Source organism: Schistocerca gregaria, chromosome 4 (assembly GCF_023897955.1).
Source record: "Schistocerca gregaria isolate iqSchGreg1 chromosome 4, iqSchGreg1.2, whole genome shotgun sequence".
Lineage (NCBI taxonomy): Eukaryota > Metazoa > Arthropoda > Insecta > Orthoptera > Acrididae > Schistocerca > Schistocerca gregaria.
In genome coordinates, this window is record NC_064923.1 from 282,101,504 (window position 1) to 282,118,773 (window position 17,270).

Sequence of the window (17,270 nt, forward strand, 5' to 3'; positions counted from 1 at the left end):
GTTCCCTCTGCGGTCCGCGCCCACCAGTCCCACTTCTGGGTGTTCCATCTTCGGTCTGGTGCGCCTGGCAGTCCGATAGGGGCCCGTTTTCCACCTCCATGTCTCAGGTTCTTCTGTTTGTGTAGTGTTGCAGCTGGCCCCGTTGCTCCTTTAACAATTCCAGAGCCGGATCCCAGGCTCTGCTTAGCTGGTACCCTGTGTCACGGTTCATAAGGTCGTCAGCCATTTTTATTTCTATCGATTCTCTTATAACACTGTCCCAAAATCTGGGTGTTTGTGCTAGAATCTTGGTATCCTCATACTTCATGGCATGATCTAGTTCTAGACAGTTTTCAGCTGTGGCTGACTTAGTCACCTGTCTTAATCTGGCTGGGAAAGCCTGAAGAGTTACTTCACTGATATGGTTGGTGCGTACTACGTAGCGCACCACAACGGACGAGCTGCACAGCAGGTTTATCAACAATATCCTAATAGCCGTATCCCGCATCATACGACCTTTGGTGCTGTGCACCAACGTCTGCGTGAGACCGGGTCATTTAGCAGATTACCTAGACGTGGACGCCGTCGCACTTTAAGAACGCTGCAATTTGAGGAAGCTGTCTTGCAGCATGTGGAGCGCGATCCTTCAGTCAGCAGTCGTGCAATTGCACGTAACATGGGGACGAATCAGACGACTGTAAGAACAGTCCTTCGAGAGCAGTTGTAACGTCCATTTCACTTACAGCGTGTCCACAACCTGGAACCAATTGATTATCCACCCAGAGCACAGTTTTCACAGTGGTACCTGAAACAGTGTGAAATGCGTCCTACATTTCCATCCTCTGAGTTGTTTACCGATGAATTAACGTTCGGGCGTGATAGAATCTTGAACATGCACAATTCGCATGTTTGGAGTGAGGATAACTCACATGCCACAGTTACTAGCGCTCATCAAGTGCGGTTCTTCGTTAATGTGTGGGTCGGTGTTGTTGGGGATTGTTTAATTGGGCCGTATCTGCTACCTAGGCCATTAAATGGCAGGCACTATTACAATTTTCTCTCCAGAGCATTGCCAGAATTGCTGGAAGACGTCCCGCTCCCTACAAAACAACACACGTGGTTCCAACATGACGGGGCGCCGGCACATTTCAGTCGTCGTGTGCGTCGATTCCTGGACCGAAGGTTCCCAGAAACGTGGTTTGGCAGAGGTGGTCCTGTACCATGGCCTGCTCGATCCCCAGATATGTCCACTCTGGACTTTTCTGTGTGGGGAGAGATGCACAACCTTGTTTACCCAACTCCTGTTGCATCAGAAGAGGATCTGGCTGCCCGGATAGTAGCAGCAGCAGTAACAATTCAGGATACTCCTGTGTCAGACAGAACATGATCCGACGGTGTAACCTTTGTTTACGTGTCAATGGAGGCATATTTGAATATCTACTGTAATTGAAATTGGGTTGTGTTAATGTGTTGTCTCTTGGTCATAAAAAAATAGAAAAGTATTTGTTGGTTTAATTAATTTGCCGCCAGAAAAATCTTCCTCTGCCGGTTTAAATACTCCTCATAGGAAAAAATAACATTAGGGAAAAATATTCGTTTTGATGTCCCCTACAACCTCCCAGAGTTTGTCGGTTTAAATACTTTTCACCCTGTATATTCTCTTTATTTGAATTAATTTCCTGTTGTATCATTTTACGACAGCTCCGAATGACCACCGAATAAGTCCTGACCCTTCGACCTCCTGTATATTGTCATAAACGGGATTGAGTAACTTTCCTCCTCCATGAACGTGCACAATTTCAATTGAAATTTTACTTAAATTGTCATAAATAATTGTTTCACTATTATTGTAAACACACCAGATCAGTTTGTTTTTTTAGTCATACATTGTCCAGTTTTCTAGAACTGCATGATGCATCATCGGATAATTCGTGTGCAGATCCTACTAAAGTGCCTCTTTGGAGCAGGCAGATTGACATTTTATGAATGTCAATCTTTCTCAACCCCCACTAACATCTTTCGGCACTGGTCCCCGTGTGCCAGGAACCTCCGAGACCACTTTCATTGGTTTACACCAGAGTCGCTGTAGTTCGATTTTCAAGTCCTGATATCTGCCATGTTTTTCCAGTTGTTTCTTGTCAATTCTGCTGTCACACGGGGTTGTAGTGTCAATGAATGATTCATGCTTTCTTTTCATAGATTGTTGTGCTTTGTGCTGTAATATAGCATTAGATTTGTCTGAAGTCGGAATCCCTACAGTAATTCGCCATACTCCTTTAGGACAAAATTTCTGGCTTGTAGTCCCATCATTTATTCTTCACCAGCAGATAGAATATTTTGGCATATATTCCAGTGGATCTATTCCGCCACGTTGTGTCTCTGCTTGAAATCAGCCTGACGATCTTTTTCCATGAAATGAAGTATGGTTAACTGCTTCCTCAGTTTCCCCAGCTTAGTTCGGTCTTTTACTGATTTCGTGATTCTGTTTTTGATGTCGTTGGTTATGACTTTTTGCTTCTCGCAGCAAATCCAGCCCTTCAGTTTCTTTCTTTCTTTATTATTATTCTTATTATTATTATTATTACTATTCACAGCTCACATTCAAATAATCAGATTTACTTCGGTTTTTGGTTTTACGAAATAAGACTAAGTTATTCTTCCATTTTATTGCTTATTGATTTGATTGTTATCCATTTATTTAACGGTGCTCTCCATGTTATTGTACGTGCATGCTTTCCTGTCAGTTCTGCTGTCCATCTGCTGGTAGCGGCCACTGAAATGCCATTTTATCAGCCACTTTTTGATGGCTGTTCAGTACAGACGCAAGCTACGATTAACGTAAGAAAGAATTTTGTGAAAATCTCGAAGAACAGTGGCACAATGCGGAATAAGCAAAGGTTTTAAAATGAGTTCACACTTAAAATCACATAGAGTTTCGAAAGTATAAATATTGAAACAAAATAGATGGTTTTCTAAAATCACATCTTACATTACAACTTCGGGCGTGCACTTATAATACGAGACATGGGAAAAGACAGTGGACACCGGAGTGTGCAATGTCCGGAAATGGCGTAGCTTGCAACCTTCCCATTTTTTTTATTTGTCCGCTGGGTAGCGATTCTCAGACAGATGGGAGTTAATCGCACATTTGCTATCTCACGAAAAACGAAAACTTTTGCTGGATTCGGATCTGTCTGTGAAGAGTGCTTAGATAGCCGAAAAGAAAAAGTGTGTCATTTGCTCCATACTGCCCCGGGAATGGCGCAGAATGAGGCGGTAAAGGCAGCAGTTATAGAAACACATAAAAATACAAAAGTAGTGGAAACACAATTTTTTCTGCATTTATTTCGTTTTAAGATATTATATAGTTTTAATTACTACATTCATCGCCTGTGTCTATTTTTCGAGCGTGAAAGAAGCAACGTAGCCTTCGACTGACTCTGAATAAAAATCGCCAGAGTATAAACATTTACAGTCAGAGCAGTCTTCATCATTCTCATTATATATATATATATAATATCGTCAGGTTCTTCCTGTTCCTTTTTACATACCTAATTTCATTGCCTTTAATTTTTCCATATTCTTTCTTCTTTCTACAAATATCTTTTCCTCTTTTATTTTGAGAATAGCTTCTAACTAATTTTTGTATGGCCAATCAGTTAAGATCGCCGTCTTCCCCCCCTCTACCGATTCGTCTTTATCGTGTTTCCACTAACTTTTGGCAAAGGCATTAGAATACCTGGACAAAGATGAAGCCCTTTTGTCAGTTGTCATGCAAGAGGCCCTCACTAAAGCCGACCCCATTGCAGTCAGCTGAAACCTCACCAGCTTCATCGTCTAACCCGGTAACCAAAGAAATTTCCAGATGATCAGTCTTCCAGGTCCAATGTCATTGGTGTCCGCTGGGAGAAAATCGGCATCGGTGAATATAAATGGGCCAATTGGGCACGCTTCGAAACCTTTAATAACAGGTTACGTTGTTGCGCTTTTGATAAAAGGTGATACAAAAAGGATCGAAATTTGAATGACAGGTATTGGTTTCCCTGGGTTGCTTCTCAGCCATATCCGAAGCATTTTGCTATAATGATGACTTTAAGGCTTTATAAAAGAGACGTCAAATGGCTGAAATCTGTGAGAGCAGTGTAGTGACTGACATAGCAACGAAACACCAGTTTCCCTCGCATAATCTATAATTTCAAGCTTCTGGTATGTAGTGAGTAGCCATCTAAGAAGAACTGGAATGTATTTTGATGCCTTCTAAAATTCTCTAAATCGTACAAAAAAATGTCTGCAGCCATCCATGGAGTGGTGTGTACAACAGTTCAACCTCCTGGTTGCAGTCCTAATCTGTTTCTTCTTTGGAGTGAAAATGGGCGTCGGGAGCATGTAAGCTCCGCTTGCCGACAAATGAGACAGGCTATAGTTTCGCCCCTTTCTATAGATGTTAACGATCCAACTTGGCGTTTCCCTTTACAAACCATAATTGTTGATTGGCTTTTAGGGTTCCGCAATTAAATATACGAGAAGCAATTAGTTTCTGCTTGTCGAGTGAACTTATTAGCAACGAAAGAAAGTATCTACATCTAATGGCTCTTGTACGAGTTGTTGCTTCGCGTTTGCGGACAGATAAAGTAGGATGTCTCGTAAGGAATTTGTTACCCCAGTCTTCGCCTACGGTCTCATTCTGAAATCTATGATTGATGTCGTTTCTTACAGCCAGCTTATAAGCTAAACTACGTAAGTCTTTCATGGTTAGACTGAATAACCTAGCCTCCGCTGTTCTTAAGCAGTTAACGAGCTCAAGTTCCCCTGCTTTAGTAAATACGTTATTAAACTTTCCAGTGATTTTATCAGTTTTGTAAACACAGCTTCCACTTCTTTTTCTAATGCATCTTTCTGGAGTAGACTGGGGAACAGCAAATTGCTATGAAGCCTTCAGATATCCGTACTGGCCAGGAATAGCCGCATTGAAAGCGTTGTTTATTGCCTCTGTAGACCTAGACTGCTTCTTTGTTTTTTTGCACTGGAACCATTTGAAATCAAACAAAAATGAATTAGGAGCCTGCTAAAAACGATCTCTTACTTCAGACCAATGCGAGACAGAACGGGGTACTACCCCAGTCAGACCCACCCATTCTGACCAAGGGATACGATTTAGGATATGGGAGTAAAGTCACCCGAGAAAGATACGTAATTAAGCATTCAAGTACACTAAACTACGGTCAGTTAAATGTACTTTAACCAAGTACTGACAATTATTGTAATGTAAACATATATGCATACATTACATGGGTTACAAAATGATCAGGAATTGCAAGACAGGAGCAAAATATCACACAATGGAAACTTGACACTTCAGTGCTCAAGAAAACACGACAAACATGTCTGCTGTAGCTGAAGAGCACAAAGGCAATCTAATTATTACCATTCCCTGGCAGCACCTCCTTGACACCCAAAAACGTCAATCTTCTTTCCGCCACAGTACCGCATTCTACCTCGGGTAGCTCTACATGCTTGATAATCATAGAATAGCTGTCTACACAATGTTCTGTCCACAAGATTCGAATTTCTACGTTATGTTTCGTGAAATGAAAACTTCCCAAGTCATATCATTCAAACATCTGTAATCGGTGCAAACGAAGACGCATTGGCGGGGATTAACTGATACAGCATGCCCTGAGGTGTAGAAAATATCGTCCCGAAAGTAGATCTCCACAGTATATTTCCCTTAAAAAGATTAACTCTCGTAGCCCACGGAGATCCTTTCGACACACGTGCTCAGGAATCACGCTCACTGTGGCAAAGATTACAAAACTGTCGCCACTTCTCAAACGCACACCTTACACGTAGAGCAGAAGTAGCAATGTCCATCGCATGTAGGCCGCAATGTTCACAATAGCCTAGGGTGACTGTGTCGCGCTCTTTCAGGGAGACGACACACTCCAACAGGTGATAATCCGCCATCGCAACGGTGCCTCTTCCGTCATCTCGATCGCTACCTTATGGTTTCAGCTATTTCTGTAATGTGTTAGGATTCTCACGCACTTTAAAATCCAGGGGGCGCCAAAGTTTGTGTATCTTGATTCCTGCATTCATTGATTACTACCCTGCATGCCATTATTTTGTCCACTGAGTAAAGGTGCTCTCGGCTATATGTACGTAAATAGCAGAAAAAGTGTCCTATTCACTAACATTAATCGTTTCAGAGTTAGTCTCCTAATTAAATGGGATTCCCTGCATGTAGGAACTATGATAAAACTTCAACTGTCGGTGCTGCGTTAAATCTCAATTAAACTTACCGGCAGTTTGCAGATGATCGCTCAAGAAGGAGAACCAGATGCTACGGCTTGAGAACTCTGTGGTTATCTGTTTACTCCTGGCGTTCAAGGACAACGATGGATACATAGCCAAATGTTTAAACGACTTACTACCACCTGCAGCTGTCATTTTTATATTATTTTTAGAAGTTTGTACAATGTCGATCCTAGAGCATTATCAAGCATCTATAAAAGGGAAATATTTTACGGTCAAGGTGTAGCTAATCACGAAGATCCACTATAGGCTATAATAATGGTATGGCAGCTAAACTTCGTAGATACTGTATTGCGTTAATGCGGAACAGATTTACACTGGAAAAAATTAGTTCCAATCTTGGCCACCAGGCCTTTGGTGCAAATCTGGTGCTGCACATCTCTTCGACATCTACAGTGCTCATATTAAACAAATTATGTAATCAGTGCTGAATAATAATACGAGGGCTATCCACAAAGTACATTACGTTTTGGAATTAAAAATAAATAAAGTATTGGAAATTTTTTTATTATATACAGATGAAAGCCATACTTAAATACTACTTTTCTACATAGTTGCCATTTAAATTAAGGCACTTATCGTAGCGATGGACGAGCTTGGAAATTCCTTCGTCGTAAAATTCGGCCGCCTGCGCCTTCAACCACGTCGTTACCTCTTCTCGAAGCTGTGCGTTGTCATCAAAAAGCTGCATAGCCAATCACTTCTTCATTGCTGGGAATAAGTGGAAGTCGCTCGGTGCAGGATCGGGACTGTACGGCGGATGAGGAAACAACTCCCACTTAAAAGATTCGATAACTTCACGAGTGGCATTTGCCGTTTGGGCCCGGGCGTTGTCGTGAATCAGTAAGATCTTTGAGCCCAACCTGCGCTTGTTTTGTATTGCTCTTCTGAGGTTGTGCGCAGTTTGGCAATACCTTTGAGAGTTTATTGTAGTGCCTCTTTCCAGGAAATCCACAAAAATCACACCTTTTCTGTCCCAAAAGAAGAGGTAACCACGTGGTTGAAGGCGCAGGCGGCCGAATTTTACGACGAAGGAATTTCCAAGCTCGTCCGTCGCTACGATAAGTGCCTTCATTTAAATGGCAACTATATAGAAAAGTAGTATTTAAGTGTGGCTTTCATCTGTATATAATAAAAAATACAATACTTTATTTACTTTTAATTCCAAAACGTAATGTACTTTGTGGATAGCCCTCGTATAAACATTGTGGTTTTATCAATTGTTTGACATTTTCTGCTCATGTCTCATTCCTAATCCGTTACACATAGAAACATTTCTGTACATCTTTCTTGTATTCATTGCGCCAAATTTGTACCTTGTGGCCAAAACTGGAACTAATTTTTTTTTTCTAGTGTATATCGGTTCCGCGTTAACGCATGAGAACACCTGCCAAGTTTCGCTACCTTACAATAATTACAACCAACAATGGATCTCTTTGAGTAGCCGAGCTTTAGTCGAAAGCACATGGTATTAGCAGTCGATTCAAAATCAAACATGAAAACAGGTCAAATCTTGGGATGTGCTAGGAAAATTTACTTTACAAAAAATTAATCGATGGCACATTATGACATACAAGTGTGTGTGCAAATTTGTATATTTCATGGGATAGGAAACATTACCCTCATTAGTATGGGAGCACATCATAGCTTTAAAAACTACATACAGTCCATGTCCCATCGCTATCGACACGCGCTTTACGACCGCTCGCTATTTAAAAGTGGACAGTCAACTTCTAAACAGGGATTGTAAATATCGTGCGCTGAGGTATCCACACCTGTGCATAGTCGACGTACTCAAAGTATATACGAGGTGCACATGAGTGCCATTATGTCGTGGACAAAATTTATGTAAAAGACAAGGTGCCTAGGCTACCAGTTCATTTCAACCACAGCTAAAGACCCAATCTCAATGAACGTCATTTCTCAGATATACAGCAGAGCTAATTAAGGTTATTGCTTAAAGCCCGCACGGTAGATTAAAGCTAACCATTTGTGTATATACCTTGTAAGCTTATTGTCATATCGCTGGCTTAGTTGTGGAGTATCTTTGCGGGCAGCCGCGTCTGTCGAGTCGAGCATGGGACACGGAGCTGTTATGTTGTGCAGTGTGTAGCTCTGCATGTGAGAGGCATTGTTAGTATGAAAGTTGAATGTTGCTACAAGAGCTATTACAGTAAAGTGATAAAATAAGTGAATGATTCAGAGGAAAGTGCGTCAAGAAGTAATTTTAAAATGAGCAGTGCTGCTGATAACGTGTTTGTGCATCCTCTCGTTGCTTGTCGTGCCGTACTGTATCAATCATTCGCGCCGTGTTCGGTCTCCCAGAGTGAACTGATGTGAATCAGTAGAAATTAGTCACCATAAAAGACTGCAGTCAAGTGCCAGTGTCTTGCAGCGAGCGTGAGGACGTGCGTTCGATCAACGCGTTTCCGCATTATCAACAATCAGCCGTGCCGCAACGGTTACGCGCACTCTCCTACAAGTAAGAAGTGAGAACTGAAAAATTAACTTTACGAACAGTGCTACATCATTACTAGAGTCAAGGAGGACTGGTACCAAAGGAGTCTGTGTATGCGTGACGAACGTAAGAATTTCCCTGCGCTCATTCGGCTTTCGCATCATCGAAAATCATCCGCGCCGTGTTCGGTTACGCGTACGCTCGTCCTAGTGATGTTTTGTGGACAGATAATCATCCATTAATTGGGCTAAACACTTACGAATTACAATGTAAACAGAGCAACCTGCGATTTTCATTTATCGTCTCAGAATATAGTCGTTCATACCAGACGTAGAACAGTGTTGTGTTTTAACGTTGAGTGGCTCCTCTAAACTCGCCTGTGTATTTCGATATATAAATTCAGGCAAGCCAGCAGCAGTGTGGGGCAGAACAGTACGACCGCCGCGGGATTATCAGGTACGTGGTGTGGGCAGGGCGCACGGTCGAAACGTCAACCAGTATAAGGTACCACCCCAACCAATTGTACCCCCGGGCGTGTTACAGCCTGTCTAACGGAAAAACTCATAAAATGTATGCTTATTACTCTTTCATTACAACTGAGAACCGACAACATACCATCAAATTTATTTCCTTTCATATATAAAGGAAAGGTTACACAGTGAGATGAGATAAAAATGAGCTAAAATAACATCTGAAACAATGTCGTCCAACTTCTATACCGCCTTTAATGCCAAAGGTCTCCCCCTTCACGCCTCCCTCGCCCCTCACTTCCAGCGTCGAAATATTTCGCGGGATAAGAAACTCCCCTTCTGATGCTAGATTTGCTTTCCTGCCGAGGTACTGCGCCTACATTTGGGAGCACAGGAAACACGCATTTTTTTGTAAAAACGCACACAAACTTTATTTGCAAAAGCTATGGCATTTCCTAAAGAAATCACAATGTTGTGTGCGTGTGTGTTCTGAAAGGAATAGTGGGGAGGAAACAGGCAGATCACAGTTCGGACCAATGAGTCGCATGGCCCAGGATGCAAAGGGGAGACCACCGCGTCCGTTTACTAGTGATGGCCCATAATGCTGAGTTGGGAGAGCGATATGGACTTTCGCTTTGTGTCGCTGTCTGCATCTGCATGCGGCACGTTAAGCGTGACGCTGTGTGTGTGTGTGTGTGTGTGTGTGTGTGTGTGTGTGTCCGCGTGCCAGACTGCTACATGGCCTAATTGCGGTCACGGGTTGGGGGTGGGGGCGAGGGCGTCACAGGCAAAAGCAAACAGCGTGCGCGATTGGCGACTCGGCCTGTCCGCACGGCTAGGTAATGCAACGCGTCCACGGCATACACGGCAGACCCGCTTTTCATTATTCATTGTTTGCCGAGACACAGGCGTTCGCCAACGCTGATAACAGGCCACTACCAACTGACCCGCATTCCCGAATCTGTATCTCTCTATGCTTTCAGCTGTTATGGCTCACCCTATCAATGTACACAAAGGAACAAATTATTGTGGTCTCCGAATACCATCATCAGTCAGTGATCGCAAGAGCTGAAGGCCACGAGTTTACTACTTCAGTTGATTACGTAACTATACAGCAAACGTTTTCTGATTAAAATAATCTCACTTAACGTCCCTCATACTACACCGTAATTGGTAACGGGATGCAACCTCTGACTAGAAAACAGCAGCCCTGTTTAAAACACGTTCCGAACGCCAGTTCTGGTGTGGGACTCCGAAATGACACTCTGCACTGTGAGATTACACACGACGAGTGTGCAGGAAACAGAAACACACTCTACGCAGGCGCGCCACCTCTGACTGACAAGAGTGCACTCCAATAATGACAGGTTTTCGCGTGTGGCGACTGAGGCTTTTCCACCGGAGCAGACAATTTTCTTCACGCGCTAAACTAACATCCTACAACTTCATTTGCGTGCTACGTTTGCGACTATGTAGTTTCCAAGGTGTCATCAAGGAAGTTGAAATATATTCCTGCGAAAGATAATATTTTGGTTGTACTACAGTGAGGTTATGAATGTCGTCGGATACCTCCTAATATTATGTTGGACCTCCTTTTCAACATGTCGTTGGAAATCCCTGCAGAAATATTGAGTCATGCTGCCTCTGTAGTCATCCATAATAGCGAAAGCGTGAACAGTGTAGGGTTTTCTGCACTGATTTTACTTTTGACAGAATTACGTAACATTTTTTAAATCACGAATTCAAGATAGTTTGTATTTTGTAATAACAAATCAAAATTTCGTGCCGTTATCCTGTAAGATGGTAAGCGTGCTACAAACAGCGTGCCTGTAGGTGACAGCATAGTTGAGATGCGCACATATCGTCGCAGTATCAGTATAAAGATGGCCGTCCCACTTGCGACTTGCACCAGGGAAGAACAGCATTCTGTTATTCGGTTTTTGCGTAGTGAAGGTGTGAAACCTATTGAAATTCATCGACGAATGAAGGTTCAGTACGGTGATGCAAGTTTGTCACACCAACAAGTATACGAATGGAGTAGGAAGTTCGCAAATGGTGTGACTTCAGTGGAAGATGTTCCTCGTCCAGGTCAGGCACAACGAGTTGTGACTCCACAGAACATCGCAGCAGTTGAAGCCATAGTGAAGGAAAACAGCCGAGTGACACTGAATGACATTGCAGCATGTTTACAGATTAGTCATGAGTCAGCACACCACATTTTGAATGATGTGCTCCACTTTCACACAGTGTCTGCAAGATGGGTGCCACGGCAGCTGACTCCTGAAATGAGACAACGACGTGTGTTGATGCTTGTGAAGAACTTCTTCGGGGCTTTGAACGAGAAGGTGATGGCCTCCTTGCAAGAATCGTTACTGGGGACGAAACCTGGGTTCACTTCCACCAACCTGCATTTTGAGTGTCTTCCTCATCCACCATACTCACCAGACCTTGCCCCAAGTGATTTCCACGTGTTTGGACCAGTCAAAGACGCAATGGGAGGAAATAAGTTCCGTTCTGATGAAGAGGTACGCCACGCGGTGCATAAGAGGTTGCGTGGACTACCAAAAGAATTTTTTTCTAGAGGATTTTATGCACTTTGTGAGCGCTGTAGGACTTACAGTGGGCGTGGAGGAGATTATGTTGAAAAGTGATACAGATTTGTAACACTTCTGCACAATAAGTAATATTTAAAAAATGTTTAAGGTTTTCATTTGACTCGCCCTCGTAAATATACGAGAGCAGGAGGTATATTTGGAAATGACCGGTAGATACGGATAGATTTCATTTAATTACATCATGGCCAGCCAGAAATTTCGAAATCAGATATTGGATTGTAAGGCATACCCTGGAGTAGAAATAAACTGAGATGACAATTTAGTACTAATGGAGAGTAAGCTGAAGATTAAGAGATTAGTCAGGAAAAATCATTAGAGACAAGTCATGAAACCGACGGTTTCGCCGATATGACGTATGGGAAAATGCAGTCATACCAATGGTACAACAGTTTTAGTGTGTTAGGCTACGTTTATGCTGCAGCGTATGGTGAAATTATGCTTACGTAAAACAAGCGTCGATAAATCGTATGAACATGTCTTGATTATTGTTCATTCTTGCTTCCATTATCAAGTGCAACGTGAGGGCTGCCACTCTGGCACCATCACGTTACCTAAAGCCATAGTGACCATCATCTGAATTTTATGTCCGCCCCCCGGTAGCTGAAAGCCGGCACAGTAGCGCAGAGTGTTCGGTCAGATGGCTTCTCGCGCTCTCTAGGAAAAAAAAAAGTAAAAGAATCAACGATCTACTTCAACGGATGTCTTGTGACGTCCGCCCAGACTAAACGTAAAGAACAATACCGAACAAAATGAAGAAAAAAAAAAAGAATGGTCCGCGCTACAGAATGTAAAACCTAAGGGCCCGGGTTCAATTTCCGGATAAGTCGGAGATTTTTTCCACTCAGGAACTTGGTGTTGTGTTGTCCTAATCATCATAGTTTCATCCCCATCGACGTGCAAGTCTCCGAAGTGGCGTAAAATCGAAAGACTTGCACCTGGCGAACAGTCTACACGACGGGAGGCCGTAGTCACACGGCATTTACATTTATCTGAATTTTGTGCTCTTTTCCTTTCTTATGCGCATTATCCTTGTCAGCAACTTGGATCAAAGAGTTGTTAAGTTGATTTTGCGGTAGTTCTACGACATATCTGCCCTTGCTGTCTTCGGTATTGTGTCAAGCCCGCTACGGTCGCAGGTTCGAATCCTGCCTCGGGCATGGATGTGTGTGATGTCCTTAGGTTAGTTAGGTTTAAGTAGTTCTAGGGGTTTGATGTCCCCAGAAGTTAAGTCCCATAGTGCTCAGATCCATTTGAACAATTTTTATTGTGTCAATTATATTTTTTTGCGAAAGTCTGATGTCACGTCGCCAGTTTCGTAGGATCTATACACCGACTCGAATAGTCGTTTGCTACTTTCCCCAACGATTTTAGAAATCACAGTGGAATGTTGTCTATTTATTCTGCCTTAAATAGTCTTTTATTTTGAAAGTTGCCCTAAAAATGGTATTTTTTGCGTTATACTTGTTACAAAACTTTCCCTTACAACACCCGCAACACGGAGGGGGGTGGGGGGGGGTTTCTATAAAACCTAAATCCTCTCTTAGAAGAAACTGCGGAATTCGTACTACAAGCAGTTCTCGTGTTTTTTCACGGCGGCACACGCAGCAAGTTCGTCGTGTACTGGGTGCACCTCCGAATATTCCCTCAGCTGTGGGTTTGCTCTCAGGTGAGCGGGCGGCCGCCATTGCGATGGAAATATATTCCGGCGGCTGGCGCCTTTATTACATTAATTGCGGCGCCGGGCAGGCGCCGAACCTGCGGCCGTCTTTATTAACGGTGTGCATTTTAAAGGGACTCATTACCCGCGAGTGGGCCGATGAAGCGGCTCGAGCTGCCTGCGTCGCCCGCACGCTCGTCGCCGACTACACGTTTCTTTGTCTTCTCACGCGACTGGAATCTGCGGCTGCGCGTGACCTGAATTCGCCGGCTGAGGTAACGCCGCTGAAGCCGGCTTTCACTGGCGAAGTTAGGCCTTATTTAGCTTCCGCATCACAGCTCCTGCCGGTATTAAAATATTCAACTCCAACTCTCGCTCGTGCTCTGGCCTTGACTTGCGTTCTCTCACAGTGAAGACTGAAAGTGTGAAAATGGAAGATTATTTGGAACACGTCATAATTTTCCTCCATTTCTGCAGCAAGAGATGCGTTTATTTAATGGCTTTTTGTGATCAAACGCAAGTTAGAAACTGATGCCTTTCAAGAAATTTATGACTGTGGAACCAAACACGAAAAAAAACTTAATTAAAAGTTACTTCCTGAGGGTACTTTTTGTTCTGTCGTCACAACTAAAAGAAAGAGCATATTTTTTCTCGCCAGATAAGTTTAGCTTTATTGAAGTAAAGCATCACCAGAAACAATCAATGTCTTCTCTGTGCGATATCAATGGAGATGCCATAGAAGGCAGGGCTGCCAAAGCGGAGTTACTAAACACAGCCTTCCGAAATGCCTTCACAAAATAAGACGAAGTAAATGTTCCAGAATTCTAATCGAGAATAGCTGCCAACATGAGTAACGTAGAAGTAAATATCCTCGGAATAGTGAAGCAATTTAAATCACTTAATAAAAGCAAGTCTTCTGGTCCAGATTGTATACCAGTTAGGGTGCTTCTGGAGTATGTTGATGCATTAGCTCCATATTTAACAATCATACACAACCGTGCGCTCGACGAAAGATCATTACCCAAAGACTAGAAATCTGCACAGGTCACACCAATATTCAAGAAAGGTAGTAGGAGTAATCCACTAAATTACAGGACCATATCGTTAACGTCGATATGCAGCACGATTTTAGAACAAATATTGGGTTCGAACATTATGAATTACCTCGAAGGAAACGGTCTATTTACACACAGTCAACATGGATTTACAAAACATCGTTCCTATGAAAACAACTAGCTCTTTATTCACATGAAATGTTGAGTGCTATTGACAAGTGATTTCAGATCTATTCTGTATACCTGTATTTCCGGAAGCTTTTGACACTGTACCAAACAAGCGGCTTGTAGTGAAATTACGTTCTTATGGAGTATCGTATCAGTTATGTGACTGGATTTGTTATTTCCTGTCAGAGAGGTCACAGTAATTGACGGAAAGACACCGAGTAAAACAGAAGTGATTTCTGGCGTTCCCCAAGGTAGTGTTATAGGCCCTTTGTGTTCCTTATCTATATAAACGAATTGGGAGACAATCTGGGCAGCCGTCTTCGACTAATAAAGTCGTCAGAAGATCAAAACGATTTATAAGAAATATCGAAATGGTGCTAAAAGTGGCAGTAGGCCTTAAATAACGAAAAGTGTGAGGTCATCCACATGAGTGCTAAAAGGAACTCGTTAAATCAAATGGTTCAAATGGCTCTGAGCACTATGGGACTTAACATCTGAGGTCATCAGTCCCCTAGAACTTAGAACTATTTAAACCTGACTAACCTAAGGACATCACACACATCCATGCCCGAGGCTGGATTCGAACCAGCAACCGTACCGGTCGCTCGGTTCCAAACTGTAGCGCCTAGAACCACTCGGCCACTCCGGCCGGCGAACTCGTTAAATTTCGGTTACACGATACATAAGTCTAATCTAAAAGCCGTAGATTCAACAAAATACCTAGGTATTACAATTACGAACAACCTAAATTGGAAGGAACACTTAGAAAATGTTGTGGGGAAGCTAACCAAAGACTACGTTTTATTGGCAGGGCACTTAGAAAATGTAACAGACCTACTAAGGAGACTGCCTATACTATGCGTGTCCGTCCTCTTTTAGAATACCGCTGGGTTGTATGGGATCCTTACCAGATAAAACTGACAGAGTGCATCGAAAAAGTCCAAAGAAAGGCAGCACGTTTTGTATTACCGCGAAATATGGTAGAGAAGGTCACAGAAATGATACAGGATTTGTGCTGGACATCATTAAAAGAAAGGCATTTTTCGTTGCGATGGAATCCTTGCACGAAATTCCAGTCACCAACTTTCTCCTCCGAATGTGAAAATATTTTGTTGACACCGACCTACATAGCGAGGAACGATCGCCATGATAAAATAAGGAAATCAGAGCTCCTACGGAAAGATGGTGTTCGTTCTTTCCGCGCACTATACGAGATTGGAATAATGGAGAATAGTGAAGGTGGTTCGATGAACCCTCTGCCAGGCACTTAAATGTGATTTGCACAATATCCATGTAGATGTAGATCTGTAATTAAAGATATTTAAGACCTGATTCTTTTTTAAGTCCGAATAACAGTTCGTTAACAATTTGTTGGTTTTTACATACGGTAATTCCTGTTTGGTTTTTCGCCTACATCAGGAAATTCTCTCTCTCTCTCACTCTTTCTCTCTCTCTCTCTCTCTCTCTCTCTCTCTCTCTCTCTCTCTCTCTCTCTATGGTTAAGTCGGTTCCGACTCTCCGTGACGAACCAATGCGCGGCAGTTTCTTATATCTTGCACTTTCTCCCGTAGACATTCTGCGAAATCCAATCCAGTCGTCAAAAATGGGGCGTCTAGGAAACCTGCTTTCTAGGATCGACAGGCATAATTCAAGCAGATCATATTATTACAAAAAAGTAAATTACAATACTCAACATTGTGTTACACAGATTTGTCGCAAGCAAAGCGCAACCGACAAAATAAGCGTTTCTTCAGTATAGGCAATGCTACATAGTACAAGATAAATGAATAGTCTTGAAGCTATTCTTGAACTGAACCGCAACCATTCGAGCGCGGAGCTTATGTCCTTTTCGCATAGGGGCCGCTGCTGTCACGTTGTCTTCCTGGAGAGGGGCCGGCCGTTGTGGCCGAGCGGTTCTAGGCGCTTCAGTCCGAAACCTCGCTGCTGCCACAGTTGCAGGTTCGAATCTTGCCTCGGACATGGATGTGTGTGATGCCATTAGGTTAGTCAGGTTTAAGTAGTTCTAAGTCTAGGGGACTGATGACCTCAGATGTTAAGTCCCGTAGTGCATAGAGCCATTTGAACCAACCTGGAGAGTGGTCGGTAGCGTACAGTTGGCTGAGATCTTCTCACAGCCTTCTCTGTTCTGTCGTCCCCAAATGGCGTGGCGGCGCTTAACTTTACTCCGTAACACTTTCCAGCTTGGAAAACATTACTTCTGTGATGCCATCTATCCATTTCATCCTCTGATGTCCTCTTCTTTTAGTACCTTCGATCTTCCCCAGCATTACAATTTTTTTCCAGTGAAACATGTCTTCTCATGATGAGTCCAAAGCTTTTGTTTTAGTATCACACCTTCCAGGGAGCACTCTGGTTTTATTTGCTCTAATATTGACCTATCCGCTCTCTTTGCAGTCCATGGGACTCTTGGAAGTTTCCTCCAACATCATAATTTAAAGGAGTCTTTTCTTCGCCGTTCCGCCTTTCTAATGACCCAGGTCTCATCCATACATCACAACTGGAAAGACCATAGCTCTTACAGTACGGATCTTTGTT

At 42.9% G+C, this 17,270-nt stretch overlaps 1 protein-coding gene and 1 non-coding gene across 4 annotated transcripts in view; one reads left to right on the forward strand and one right to left on the reverse strand.

The window, feature by feature from the left end:
- The window catches only part of LOC126365851 (transient receptor potential cation channel trpm), a 1,785,347-nt gene that overhangs the window by 535,569 nt on the left and 1,232,508 nt on the right, over nt 1-17,270 (forward strand). The window lies entirely within an intron of this gene.
- On the reverse strand, nt 15,280-15,363 carry Trnap-ugg (transfer RNA proline (anticodon UGG)). Its single transcript has one exon. It is a non-coding gene; the product is annotated as a tRNA-Pro (tRNA).